This window comes from Brachyhypopomus gauderio, unplaced genomic scaffold, assembly GCF_052324685.1.
Source record: "Brachyhypopomus gauderio isolate BG-103 unplaced genomic scaffold, BGAUD_0.2 sc88, whole genome shotgun sequence".
Classification (NCBI taxonomy): Eukaryota; Metazoa; Chordata; class Actinopteri; order Gymnotiformes; family Hypopomidae; genus Brachyhypopomus; species Brachyhypopomus gauderio.
The window spans coordinates 564,166-579,151 of record NW_027506909.1 but is presented as its reverse complement, the minus strand read 5'-3'; the positions used below and the strand labels follow the sequence as shown (position 1 = coordinate 579,151).

The window sequence follows — 14,986 nt, the reverse complement described above, 5'->3', positions numbered from 1 at the left end:
GTTTAAGACCAGCAATACCAGGCACAGATCTCTGTGCTGAGAATGTCAGCAATGTTGTCACATATTTAAAAATCAATTTCTAAGAATGTCTTTTTGTCAGAAATCAAAGCGAACCTGCATCTCTTCACTGAACAATTACGACCTGATTTCAAATGTTTCATTTCTGTTTTTGCTGAGAAATACCTTTTAGGTGAGTCTAGAGATCAAGGGTAGTAACTCCACACATTCTCAGCATTCATGATATATTAATTTTGACATGTAGCATCGAACACCTTTGAAGTACATAATGTGAAGACATTCATGATATGTAACAGATGCTCTTAGCCAGAACGATGTTCAGTACATGGTCACCTGGTTAACTGATCCCATGACCTTGGTGTTATTAGCACCATGCTTTACAAGGTCAGCCGGAGTAGTCAGGACGTAGGTGTTTTCCAGTAGATCTCACATAATAAGAAGTGTATTATTAGAGCAAAAACATGTATAAAGGACATATCATGAACTGTACGATTGCTCAAACTAAAACAGTACTTTTATAGAAGCTGGTTCAGACCTACTGACAGAAATCACATAGGTCAACATGAAATGATACAGTCAGAAATTAGCACGTTGCATTTAGTTCTACACAATAAGATTTTAGTTCGCGGCATTTATAGTGAACATTTACTGTAAATATGATACAGTGGATAAATGGATAGGCTAGTTCTGTTTGTATGTATTTATTTCAAATGCATAGAAATACTCCAAAACTATTTATGTAGACGCTCATATAAGCTCATCTACCACTATATGAGACAATAAATAGATGTTTCTAGTCGTTAGATGTTTCTAGTCATCTGTTTACATCTATTAGTAAATAGATGTTTTCATGTCATTGTTGAAGTGATTAAGGGTTTACGTCTGTGATTCAGCAGGGTTACGGCTGTGCCATGTTCTCGTGCATGAGTGTAGAAGGTGCAAAATAATTTTAACCATTATTCGTCATTTTGTCAGTGAAATGGATCTTTTTATTATTCGCTCACTAATTAACTTCATTTGAAATACACACACACACACACACACACACACACACACACACATAGGCGTTCCGTCCTCGCGCGTAACGGTGCCATCAAGTCACGTGCGTCTTCTCCACGTAAATTGTAACCAGAGTCCGTTTACACGTTAAAGGAAAGAGGAGCAGTCTGATGTCCTCTGCTGAGAAACGGTGAGCGATTATACATTAGGTCATCTTCACGCCTTTAAATTGTTTTTATATCTGGAATCATTGTATTTTTCTTATTGTCAACTTGAATTTTGTGGTTTGTGCGCAGATATTAGGTTTGCAGCCTGCCCGGCGCACGCCCAGCTTGGCGGGATCTCGTCGCTGAGACATCACTGACAACATCAGTAGAAAGTGAGTCGCTGTAAGCAAAAATGTCTTAGCACACGTTTTTGAGCTTTATATCTTCTACGTGCTTTATGGAAGTGTTGGTGTTCGCGGAGCAGGAGTCGTTAGAGTTCCGCTGATCACGATACTTTTCGCGCACATGCTCCAAGCCACATCATTTTTCCGTGCGCTTATACGATTACTCCAATGAGAATATAATCCTGTAATTTAAATATAGATAAATCTAGGCCGTCATTCAAGTGAAATAAAATAAAATTAGCTCAGTTATATACTAGTCAAGTATTTCAGTGCTACATCACATCGACAGATTTCCTCAATAAATTGAAACCACGAGTATATATTTAAGAAGAGACTTAAAGGTATATGCGAAACATTTAGGGGAAACCCTTGAGGATGTTGTCACAGGCTTCATGGTGTAGATAAGATCGATCTGTCACGTATGTCTTAAAGATGACTTCACTTGTTGGTGGATACGTTTGTGACCCAGCACTTAAATTTCAGAGTTTCTTGGGCATTTCAGGTGCCATCAGTTTTATTTGTTGGAACCCTTGGTCTGCTGTAAAGACTTTTTCTCAAGTGAGTCTTTGATACAAACTCACACCTGAGCGTTTGCCCGAGAGCCTGCTTTATATCCTGATTGATATTCACCTCATCTCAGACTCTGCACAAATGTCTGAGCAGGTTCTTGCCGCTGTCAGCAGCACTCTGTGGAAAAAGAACCCACACACTCATTCCTATGATCTTTCCATTCCCAAAACCATCTCAGCAGAAAGAGAGAACATTACTGGTGTTTTTTAACTGCTGCAGGCGTGATCCGTTCCGTGGAGCTGGCAGGATGGATGCGTAAAGCGCAGGATACTGAGGTTTCTGCCCTGTGTGTTACACATGGTACATATGATAAGCCACAGATCTGTTTTCAGCTGCTGACTAATGTCAGAGGTTTCATGAACTATATCAATAATGCATTCCACAGCTACTATGGCTCGATATAGGCGTGTGTGTGGAGAGATCACGCAGTACATTGCTAAGTGAGCATGCTGAAACACATTGTGCTTGTGTCTTGGAACATCTAGAAAACATTTTTTTCCACATGCGGTATATGGTGGAATGAACATGCAACCATAGCAAAGAAACTGCAGAGAAGGAAAGAACATTGGGCTCTGGCTTGAGTAGAGAGGTGCAGTACGCTGTGAGATAAAGGAAAACAGCCCTAGCTACTTTGAAGGATATCTTAATGTGACAGCCAGGCCCACAGTGGGCTTCATGAATGTGTTTGTTCTCAGGAACAGTCAAGGACAGATTCCGAGGGTTTCCGCGTGTTGCTCTGAGGCTGGGTTGCCTTTCCAAAGTGTGTTTATTCAGGGTGAGTGGACCGTCCTCTGCAAAGCTGAGGATTTGGCTACCTCCTGGGAGTGGGCTGGTTCTACTAACCTAATGCTTGACACACACCCCCACAGCTCCACCTGAGCACGAGGCAGGTGGTTATGGGTGGTTCTAATATTCTGCTTTAACTCATAACAGTTCATGCCAGTTACTGAGCGTACTGAAGGACAGCGATCCAGGTTATGGCTTACAGCATTGTGGCACTCGTGTGTTATTTGGAAATCATACATTTATTAGACAATTGATTTGTGTGGTACAGATTCACTGAACTTGTGAAACTCATCAGGCCATTAAACATTTGCTTATTTTACATATTCGTATATGTATATGTATATGTATATGTGTATTCTACCCAGTAACCATGGTCTACCTTGCAAATCAGATTTATCACGGTGTGCCTTACATTACACAGTAATGACAAAGTCTAGTTCAAAAAGTGCATTATTGTTCACTTTATAAACAGAGTGAAGAGAAACAAATGTGCTATTGCTTCCCATTCTGAGATTTGTCTTTTGGGGACAGCAAAAGAATAATCTTAAAGAGACAGAAAAATGAAAATAAGAAGGAAACGACAACCCCTTTCGCTCCGTATGTCCCATAGAGCCTCAGCAGTGAGACTGAGAGCAGCATGAGTTACCTCACAGCACCGTTCAACACTTCTCTCTATGATACTACAGTTCAACACTTCTCTATATGATACTACAGTTCAACACTTCTCTATATGATACTACAGTTCAGCACTTCTCTATATGATACTACAGTTCAACACTTCTCTATATGATACTACAGTTCAACACTTCTCTATATGATACTACAGTTCAACACTTCTCTATGATACTACAGTTCAACACTTCTCTATATGATACTACAGTTCAACACTTCTCTCTATGATACTACAGTTCAGCACTTCTCTATATGATACTACAGTTCAACACTTCTCTATATGATACTACAGTTCAACACTTCTCTATGATACTACAGCGTCTTTTACAAGAATCTTAATGCAGCAAAACCTCGTTCTGTGATCTGAAACTTGCTTTTGCACAATTATGTTAAATTATCTTTTTTTTGTAGAAACCGACTGAAGCATACACTTTCTACTGTGCATGTGTGTGTGTGTGTGTGTGTGTTCTTGTGTACGCAGTGTGTGAACACATGTTCCAGCGTTCAGCCGTGTTATCACACAGGCACCTCTTTCATCTCTGTTCGTCTTTGTGCTCACCCGCAGCGCTGTTGCAAATGAAAGCTGCAGGGGGCGCCCTGCCGTGTCCTCGGGTGTGCAGCCTATGGACAGCCCACTGAGCATCGAGGTCAACGATAACTGCAACTGCGTCCTCGCCAGCTTGCGGGGGTGGGGGGTGGATTTCTAATATGGATTAAGGAGAGCTGACTGCATTAGACTGCTTCGGACTGAGCAGGGTGTTTTTGGCTTATTCTCTTCTCCTTGGAATATTGTGCCATGGCCCAGGACGCTAAGGCAGTATGGATTAAGGATTTAGGAACAGACTGTGGTCTGTTTGCCTTTGATGCCGAGAGAGCTGATTCAGTTATTCTGTTAAGATGGGTTGTTAAGTAAATGCTGCTGCAGACAGTGTTTTATCGACATCCACTAAACTCTGGGCAGTTTCTGAGGTAGATGTGGTACCTTGTGTTTAATCCATGAATCTGAATACTGCCCTCCAGTGATTTAATGTCAAGGCCTTCAATAATATTAACACAGTAGTTACTTATCAGTGTTTGTATTGTGTTTTACCTTGCAAGGTGAAATACATTCAACTCTAGGAGAGAGAAGGAGCCCAGCAGGGCTGAGCAGTGTTTGTGTGATGGATTCATGGATTCATGAGGGTTCAAGCTGACAAATGGATCCAGTTCTCTTTAGAAGCAACAATGGCACCCAGGATGTAATTGAATAAAATGACAGTTGATGCCATTTTTAGCAAACGACTCTCAGTTCCACTCTTGACCTTTATTCTATCTGTGAGGCTATTTTTGCATTTTGCTGTCATGTCATTACTGTGCAACAACCACCCCTGAAATGTCACATTGTGAGGGTTCTATGAAATGAAATTTTCATTTACCCTGGCCTAAAGGGACAAACTATATTACAGACAGCGGTCACCTTCCAAAGGTACGAATAGAGACGATCACAACTACTGCCTTTCTAAAACCTCTTTGCCCTTTGCAAAATGCAACTCAATTTTGTACTACAAACTTTCTTGGTCATTTCAATTAACATTTTTTAAAATGCAGTGAGTCTCTTCAAATCACCAACCAAAGTAATTTCTGTTGCATGGCTCACAGAGGATTCTGTGAAGGGTAAAGCTGTCAGTACTTGGAGTAAAACAGCACTTTGTGATTATGAACCTTTGTCTTGTATCACCGTTATCTAGAAGAGAAAGTTAGCAAACAAGAAAGCTTTTCCATTACCTTCACACCACACATGTGCAAATAGAGACAAATGGTTTGTAGCTTGATAAAAGTAATAAATCACTAAGAATTTGCTACAAAATTTACATAAGCTCTCTAATAGTTCGACCACAATGCATTAGAACACTTGCTAGTACTTTTAAGCCTTATTACTTGGAACGTGTTTGGCTAACGTGACCTCATGTCAGGGCAGCTGGAGGAACGCTAGCTTTGTTAGGCTGGGCTTCTCTGCAGCTTCAGCCTGGGTTAGCCCGTTATTCAGCAGAGACGGTTGCCCTCCCATAATGCACTTGGGCAAGCTGGACCCTAGCCTGCTGGGGGGCTAACAGCCCCCAGTTCTGCAGCTGATTGGCCGTTGTGTGTGTGTCCGGTGGGACCGTGAGCTGGGACCTGGAGCGTTCTCTTTTAAATGAAAAAGCAGTGAAGGCCAGGCACTTATTTATTATTAAATAAGAGACAGATGGACAGGGGGTCGTGGCCCCTCCCACCAGCCTGTACACGTTGGAATATCAGTGGTTTCCACACCGGTTCCAGGTGTCTGCAGGTAAGCGCAGCTTCTGCAGACTTTTCGGCCCTGCATAAGTGCATCTCCAGAAAGAATCACCCAGTGTATCTGTCCTCAGTCTGAAATATATGAATAATTTATAACCTGGGGGGAAGGCAAGACTGTGAAGCACTCCTGGGCTGACTGAACTAAAAATGGCCTTAGCGGATATTGATTTTTAAGATCATATATGACAAAGCTGCGTGTGTTGTATATTGGGTATGCTATTATTAATATGGATGTCCTGGTTTTGTCATTGTAATGATGTGTGGGACCTTGACTGAGCTGATGAGTCTCGCTTTATGTTCTGCAGGACTTGCTGACCTTTTGTAAAAAGCTTAACGGAGCTAAACATGGGTCACTGTAAAAAATACCCTATCAGTTAAAAAATACAACAGTATACAAATCCACAATGTACAACTGAGAGATGTTTGAATATTACTATTGTTGTGTCTATTTGTCATAATGACTAACTGACATTAGTAAAGAGAACAAGCACTGAAGGACTGCCGCTTTCTTGCTGTGGCTATTTTAAAATATCCAAAATGTCATCTGATCATTTATACCTGCAGTCAATATACGAATTATTACTTTCTCACATGAAGCAGTCACTGAGATACCCTTAATCTCATGATATGGATAAGTAATTAAGAGATTGGTAGCAAACATGTTGCTTGTATTCATTTCCCATGAAGATGTCAGGAGACTTCCTTACAGATGTTTGTTTCAAAAGTTTGGTCTCCTTCATGTGGGATGACTGCTAAGACAACTCCTGGAATGGAAAATGAATCAGAGGTTAATGTTTCTTATAATGACACGGAGAAATGCCTTGACAACAGTTTTTGGAGTCAGTGAGGTAGTTTGTTAGTGGCCACTGTTTGTAGGACATGGAAAAGTAGAGCTTGCAAAGCCCAAACCTCAAGGACAAACACAACCTCTTATTCTCCGCTATGGACCAGTAGAAATAGAGCAGGAGCTTGCTGTTTTTGATCCAAAACATATTTATTGGAGGCTCACATAGAGTCCTGTTTCTGGTATTTTAGAGCATAATAGATTTTTGTAAGCCTAGAGACAAGTCAATATGGCTTCCAAATCAACTTTTATGTCTGACCCTGGAGACCCGAATCCAGGTCTGCTGGGTTCAGATAACCTGGTGCATGCACTTAGTGAACAAGACCACTTCGAACAAGAAAAAGAAAGGGAGTGAGATGGGTTCAAGGTGGGGCAAGAACATGTGCCATCCATTCTGATTCAGCACATGGCGCCCCCAGCTGAAGAGCCAGGAAAACAGTTTGTGTTTCAAAACAAGTGATGTGGAATTTGTGCTGGGGGACCACGCCCCCTCAGCGTGGCATAGTTACAAAATGCCCCACAACCCATCAGGGAGACATCTGTTGATGCCACCCTGTGACACAGGTGTCTGCTTACAGTAAGCTTTGCACTCAGTTGGAATCGATGATTGTGGTTGCACCTCTCAGTCGCTTTTAATACATCCATTTCGGCATTGGGTTTGGTCATATCCGCTGAATATATCACTTCACATCCCAAGGAGGCTAGTTGTGACCAAGAAACATAAGTCCGTGTTGGCACTGCGAAGGAAGTGCCATCTGTCCTGGTGCTCCGAAAAACTCATAAGTGACGCCCTCAGTTGACAATCTTAGGTAGTGTCTGTGTCCATGGGTGAATTCAAAAATGAAGATAGGCATTCATAAGACCTGTCAAAGTGAATCTGTTCCATTTGCTAAACCTTCTAAATGGCAAAGTGTTAACATTTCAAAAAAATTTATGTCATATGCTTATTTAGCGCTTGTGGATTCCGAACTGGACATAGACCCTGATCGCCCAGTGATGCAGTTCACAGGAGTGCTCTCCGCTTCTGAAGGAGAGGTTGTTTCTCTGGGGTTTGCCAGTTCATTGCCTGCTATGAGCACACAAACCATTTGGCATGAGCAGGGAGTGTGTGATGCGGTAGCCCGAGACGACCCGAGGCGAGACGGCATGTGCACACTGTCCTGCCTTGAGAGCTGTGAACTGTCGAGTGAAACTGTCCACCAGTGGACAAATCGAGGATTGCAGAGTCACTGAACCCATGTTTGTTAACCCATTCACAATAGGGAACTTTTATTTTGTTTTGAGAAACATAAGGCAACTTTTGTATTTCTGTGCAAAAAGACCAGAGAGTTGCGAGGACATTAAGAAACACACGTGATCTTGAATGGGGGCGCCCTCGCTCACATAAAGCAGTTAGTGTATGGAGACGCACGTGTACACGTCTTTTGAAACAACAGGTGCTTTGTAAACTGAGCTGGGGTAAAACGTCCTTTTCAGACATTGTTCAGAAACATGATATCTCTTGGGTGGCACTCAAGGTGAGACTGGAGGTGAGCCTTTTCTCCAAGATTCTGATGCTTTTGCACAACAGTGTGCTGAGGTAGGACAAAGACTGCTTTTTCATCTTCATAGCCAGATCCTTCTACAGACCTGGGGGCTAACCAATGGAACGGGCCTTTTCACACAGCAAAGCAGTCGGATTGCGAACGTTCGTGTGGCATTTGGGCATTTGGGAAAAGCTTCTGTTTTCTGCTTTGTAAGCTCAGATTTGGCTTGAATGGCCTCAGCTGACCACGCTGATCCACTGAGTAGAGACACTCATCCAAATTATTCACCCAGTCCCTGTCAGGCACGTCAGACGGCATTAGCCACAAATGGCGTCGAGCCATCACCGTAGCTGCCATCTCTCTGTCCAATGAAAGTGCAGCAAAACACGTCATGTGGAGGATGTGATTGGACGCACATCTGATCTGGTTAACCAGAGCAGTCAGCGGGCTCCCTGCAGGTAGCATGTCTTCCAACGAAATAGATCATCTGGTACATTTTTATAAGAGGGTGAGTGAACTTATAGCCCTCCCTGTTCCAGCCATGCGCACTGTAAATGTTCTATAGCGGAGAAAAGGAGAAGTGACGATGCTTTGTGAGAAGTAAAGTCGGTCCTTTCGCTTCATAGTAATGGGAGGGAGTGAGGTAAAGAAGTCCATGAAGGTTTCTCACACGGTTGGGAGAAAACTTGCTTGACCTCACCATCCTTGGGGCGCTGTTAACCTGCAGCAGAAGGAGATGAGACTCGCGATACCAGTGTGCACATCGCCTCCATACTACATGAGCCGAGTCGTGCAGCATCTGGGTTCCTCGTCAGAACACGTATGGGTATGAGTGTATGGGATACTGTCGAGTCCCCATTCTCAACTGGACAAATATTGACTGTCTAAGCTGGTGAGAGAATGCACAAGCATGCAATTGTACCGAAACCCTGCAAGCACGGAGGATTCCCCTAGCAGGCGTCTTGTGAAGAGTAAACCCAGAGCCCTGAGAGCAGAGGAGAAGGGCCCTTAATCCTAAAATAACCTGCTTCCTCACAGGGTTACCATCCGACTAGCTTCATTTGTGGTCTAACCTAGTAAATGTGTAGCAGAATGGATATTTTATGAGGAATTGGTGTTAGCAGTATATAAAACTGAAGCTTTCTTTGCTCTAGATACAGAGTACTTGAGCACATACATTATGTAATTATTAGTATAACTCAATTAATTGCATGTTAAAGTTTGCAATTGATATTGCAATGAGGCAATGCATAAATATAGAACTGCAGCATAGAAAATACTACCTGACTACTTAATAGATGGATAGAGAGAGATAGGAAGAGATATATATATATATAGAGAGAGAGAGAGAGAGAGAAAGTGTTATGGGGAGAGAGGGTCAAACAGCCACAGGATGTCACACCTGCTATGACACTGATGTACAGTCCTGAATAAGAACCGAGCGTTTGTGCACGACATAAGTGACCGTTGTGACATGGCCATGTTTATCTCTGTGAACTCACATGTGTGCATTGCAGTGAGAGTCGATGAGAACAAGACTTCATAGGCCAGAGTTTGGCCTACGCCTTTGATTGTATTCACTGCTAGAATATCTCGAAGGCAAATTACTGACATTGATTGGGGCAGAGGCAAAAGTTACTGTGATTCCAATATTAGACTGTGGCCTAATGTACGTACATGCCTGTGACGTACAGCTGTCTAATGTTAGAGTTGTTCCTAACATCTTATGAAGCTGGAGAACATCAGAGACTTCACATTTAATGTTCTGTGCATGTGGTGGGCACGTACATAAATGCTTTACAAACATGAGACCGGCCGTCTGTCTGGCTAGCCCAGCCCGTGGCAGGCATTTGCCTAAGCAGTGCCTCTAGCTCTGGGATACCGACGCTGTTTCGTTGGACTTACATCAGCAAAGGTCTGAAGTTGCCTGAAAGAGTATGGGTCCATTCACGAGAAGAATGGCTGCACCATGGACCAATTTTAATGGTGTTTCTGTCGGAGACATTTGTGCAGTTACTAGTCGGGCCTCACCACATGGGATTGTGCTCTCACCCCAGCGAGCTGGTTCCTTCAGAAGCTCCTGTTTTTGTCCCCTCTGGGTCGGCGGTGCGTTGATGTGCAAGCTCTCACAGTTACGCTTCCCAGAGAATCTGCAGAAATGTGGGGTTATGCATAAAACCACCGTCCCTTGAGGATGAAGAACAAGGCGACTCCGCCTCACCGCTGAGCTCGGCGAAGGGCGAAATCCACAGCTGACGAAAGATGCTTGTGACGTAGGGTTAGGAATGTGAGGGCTGAGTCATGCATCCTGTCCCCAAAGCGTCCTCTATCTCACAGGTGTGAGTAAAAAGTGTCTTCAGTCAGACATTTGATGCCGTGATAGCCCATGTGACAATCCTAGTTGCTCTTCGTCAGGGAACAGAGTAAATATGTATAATCCCATGCTTTCTTTTGCTTTTGCCAGTCTGATTCTAAAGTGGATTATGGTAATGTGCCCTAAATATGACATAACAGAAAAGTGAACCCTGAACATTAGTTCAGTCATCACTGTGAACAGTGCAGTGATTACAGAAGCTGTTTGGTGAAATAGATATTAAATAAAAATGACCTTTAAAAAGCTCAGTGCTCAGGATTTACCTTTATCTAGAAACAGTTAATTTTGTAGCCTGAAGGCTTTTGTGGTGTTTAGGCTTGGAGGATGAGGTTGTTCCACTGGTGCATAGGGAGCTAACTGCTTATATGCACAATTTTTGTGCGAGTCTGGAAAATCTTGTGTGGTGCATGCAGCAAAGCTGTAGAGGGGAAAGTTAGGACTTCACAGAGGGCAGTGTGGCTATCCAGCTGTTCCCAAAGAGGCCACTGACTCATATCGTTATGTTCTCTGGAGATCTCAAAGTTATCTAGTTATCTAGTTCTAGAACTGAACGCCAGATAGGTTTGAGGAGTGCTTCCCATCATGCACTGGGTTTTAGTGCATATAGTATTAGCAACATATAGTGTTATTCAAAATGTGAAAAAATGAAGTGCGCAAATTAAACTACTCAACTAATTACCAGAAAATCAATTAATCAATTCATAATACTCTCTTGAAAAACACTGTGTTGTGCTGAAACCCTTTCCTTCATAAGTGACATGTTTTTGTCTGCACCACAGCTTATGTTCAACTGGAAATTCAGGAAGTATAGTCTCCAGCATTTATCTACCAGAAACCTGCTTTTACAATGACTGAAATTGGGTTTCTTTTCCTCTTCTTTCTTCTACTGAATTTGTTAGGTATTCAGTATTATGCAGCACATGTGCCTGAGTTTAATTGCAACCATTTTTAAGATCACATATTTTATTATACTTTTCAGGTTCTATGTGATCTATCTAATAAAGCTGTTTAATTTTTTTATCCTGATGTTCAGATTAATCTAATCAGATACAGTTAGGAGACTATCCTATATCTGATGCATATCAAACATGGATGACATGGAATCAGAAAGGAAAGATTACAGGATCCAGTTTATGTTGCATTTGTTGACCTGCTAAAATATTTGCCAGCATCATTAGCAAAACACCTCTCCTAGATGTAGCTATTACTGTTATTACTTCCTAGCATGTTGTTGGAGTCGTGGGCTTGCATATTCAATTCTTGCATGCCACTGCAGTTAAACCGCCTAATACTTTATCGGGTCTGGCTCTGAAATATCTCAATTTACATTACTGCAATAATGTGCTGCCAGCCCTATTTAGCAAGCTGGCTCCATAATTGTGACCTTCACTAATTCTGTTAGTGGAAGTGCTGCCAGTTTAGGTGGTTTCGTCTAGTTTTCTTGGGGTGGAAGACATTAATATTCATGGCTCCTCTTACAGCGCTGTGCTCATTACATTATGTTACTAGAGTCGTGTTTTGTGTCCAAGGCACACAAGCTCACACGCTCACAGACACACACACGCTTGCTCGTGCTGATTTCATCAGGCTGATCTTTTCCACTTTATGATATCTCAGTATGAGCCTGAAATGTTGCAGGTTTACAGCAGCTGTGGAGAAGTGGGCGGAGGGGGGTGTTGTAGCTGCCTCCACCCTTCTCTGCCTTCTGCACCAGCCACGTCGGTCTCAGGATCCTCCAGAGCACCACAGTGGAGAGGGGGACAGTAGCTTCTCTTTCGATGCCATTGTGAGAAATGAAATGACCTGTGCCAGTGCCAGAGAGGCACTCTCTTCCTGTGCCGCGGTGCTTTACGGGCGAGGGGTCCTGGCTTCATTAATGGGATGGGCTGGGATACGACTGAATTAGCATTGTGCTGGTTTACTAGAATATTCACCAGTACTATGTAGCCTGTCACTTATTTGAGAGGAACATTTCACCACAGTGCCTACTGTCTGTTTTCTCTGTTTTTTTATGTCTTCGTCAAATTTGAGTTTTATTCGGTGTGGGGATATTATATATTATGCTTCTCTAATATCCTGTCCTCGTCTGTCCTCGTCTGTCCTGTCTGTCCTGTCTGAAAGTGAAAAATATTTAAATATATGTGTGACCCATCAGATTAATGCTGTGTAGGAGAGTGAGGCAAAGGGTCTCCATGGATTTTTCAATAGTGATCAAAACTAAAGATAGTGCCTACTTTAATCACCATTATATTTCATTTGCACCTGTACTGTTGAGTAATAAATGCTGAGATTACAAAACATAATCAGACCTCATACGCAATATTGCATATAAGAATGTACAAGGGGAAAAGGCAGGGACATGTTCCTTGTTCAACTCGGCTAATTGCCTGTGTCCAGTACCCCGAGACTCTACTGCGTACACGTTAGTCAGCAAAGGTAAAAACGAAGGTAAAGGTGGAATGTAGAGAGATAGCACCAGCGGCAGTGTCTAATGGACAGGAGCTTCTAGTCAAAGCCAGCTCATGTCACAGAGGCCCAGGAAGCTTGCTGCTGACGACCGGTCCGTTAGACGAAAGAGTAGCAAAGCCAACTATCGGGCCCGGCGGAGTGGAGTGAAAGGTGCCATCGTCAGCTTCCTGTGTCCAGTGTCACCTGTTGCTACCTACTCACACCTTGCCCCAGGCTAATATCTCACAACCTTGCCTTTTAATTCCCCCTGCTTCACCACTCTTAAGGGGCCAGTAGGATTTAGGGGTCTATATGAAATAAAATACAATTTAAAAAAACATTTCAAATTCCTTCTTTGTGTTCTCCAGTAAACGCAATAGGTATCAGTGTCAACAATGATCCATTTCTCTTTTCTTAGACATTACTCATTTTGGTTTTTGTTTAACATAATAGATTTTATCCTGGGGTGGCTCTTTGTCCATGTTTCTAGTTCCCGCTGAGTAATTACATTTCCTTTTGGCTTGCTGTATATAGGAAGCAGCTCCTGGACTGTTATTGCTTTGCATCAGTCTTCATCAGTCTTCATCAGCGACTGTGACTAACCCTCCCGAATGTTTCTCCCTCAGCAGTCTGTTAGTTCACACCAGCCGCAGAGGCGACGCTGCTGCCGAACCCGTCAGCGCCGAACCCGTCAGCGCAGAACCCGTCAGCGCCGAGTCCCCCGGGTGCAGCCCACGCATCTGTCTCCCTTGAACCGCTGCGTTGAAGGGATCGTGGGGATTTGCCTGAAACGTGTTTAATTTAGGCACACGGCCTACATATGCTAACGTGGGTTTTTTTTTTCCCTATGAGCGATCAGAGAGAGAGGACGAGGGAGAAAATGTGGAGGGGAGGAGGGAGGGGGGTGTGTGTGGACAGGGAGGCGGGGTGTGTGTGGACAGGGAGGCGGGGTGTGTGTGGACAGGGAGGCGGGGTGTGTGTGGACAGGGAGGCGGGGTGTGTGTGGACAGGGAGGCGGGGTGTGTGTGGACAGGGAGGCGGGGTGTGTGTGGACAGGGAGGCGGGGTGTGTGTGGACAGGGAGGCGGGGTGTGTGTGGACAGGGAGGCGGGGTGTGTGTGGACAGGGAGGCGGGGTGTGTGTGGACAGGGAGGCGGGGTGTGTGTGGACAGGGAGGCGGGGTGTGTGTGTCTCACCCACCGCACATGCTGCCATTCCGCTCGTGTGTGTGCTCAGAAGAGCCATGTGAACATTAGTTTTAAACCAGAAATACCGAAGTGCGCTCACACTGCTCACGAGGCACCCGCGGCATGTTTACAAACACGTGATGCAAACGGAGACAAATACGTGTGTGTGTGTGTGTGTGTGTGTGTGTGTGTCAGCAGACAGATCATGCACATTTAGCCAACATTTAACTAAATTCGAATCTCGGCAGCATGCTATTACTGTGGGTCGGGCTTAGGTGTGGGTTGTGACCTGTGCGTGCGTCCTCGCGGTGTGGTAGAGACGGTCCGGCTAGGACCTGTCACACTGGTGCAAGCAGAGAGGCCTCCACACTGCTGAGATACAGGCAGTGTGTGTAGAGTGCAGAGCTGCTCGCTCCGATACACACGCAGGAAGATATCTGCGTCCTAAATGTCAAAAAGAGAGATGGTGTTACACGGGGTAGGTACTGTATTTAATAACGTAGAATTGATTTATTATTTATGATAATTGAATTGTTAAGTTGTTTGTACTGTGGCAAATGTCAGTACCATTACATACCTGTACCATTGCTACAGACGTATGCTGTGCTTTTCCTGATTCGAAGAAAATACAAAGTGGAATTATGTGTTGTTTTAGCTTGGTCTGTGCTGTGCTATATTATTATGCTGTCCAAGGTTCTGAAAATGATGTACGTTCACAAAGGAACCCCTAGTTGCAACACCCTATGACCTGGTTTCCAGGCTCAGAATACTGAAGTTCCTCTTCAGTGGTTTTGACTGAGGAGTATTTACATTCATTGGAGGAAAAGGTTCTGAAATCGAAAAGAACATTCTGCAG

At 43.6% G+C, this 14,986-nt stretch overlaps 1 protein-coding gene across 1 annotated transcript in view; it reads left to right on the top strand.

The window, feature by feature from the left end:
* The first annotated feature begins 1,105 nt into the window (after nt 1-1,105).
* The window catches only part of rap1gapa (RAP1 GTPase activating protein a), an 86,092-nt gene continuing 72,211 nt past the window's right edge, over nt 1,106-14,986 (top strand). Inside the window, exons 1-2 of the mRNA XM_076991938.1 lie at nt 1,106-1,207; nt 1,314-1,396. The gene's annotated coding sequence lies outside the window, so the exon portion shown is untranslated. The remainder of the gene's footprint in view (nt 1,208-1,313; nt 1,397-14,986) is intronic.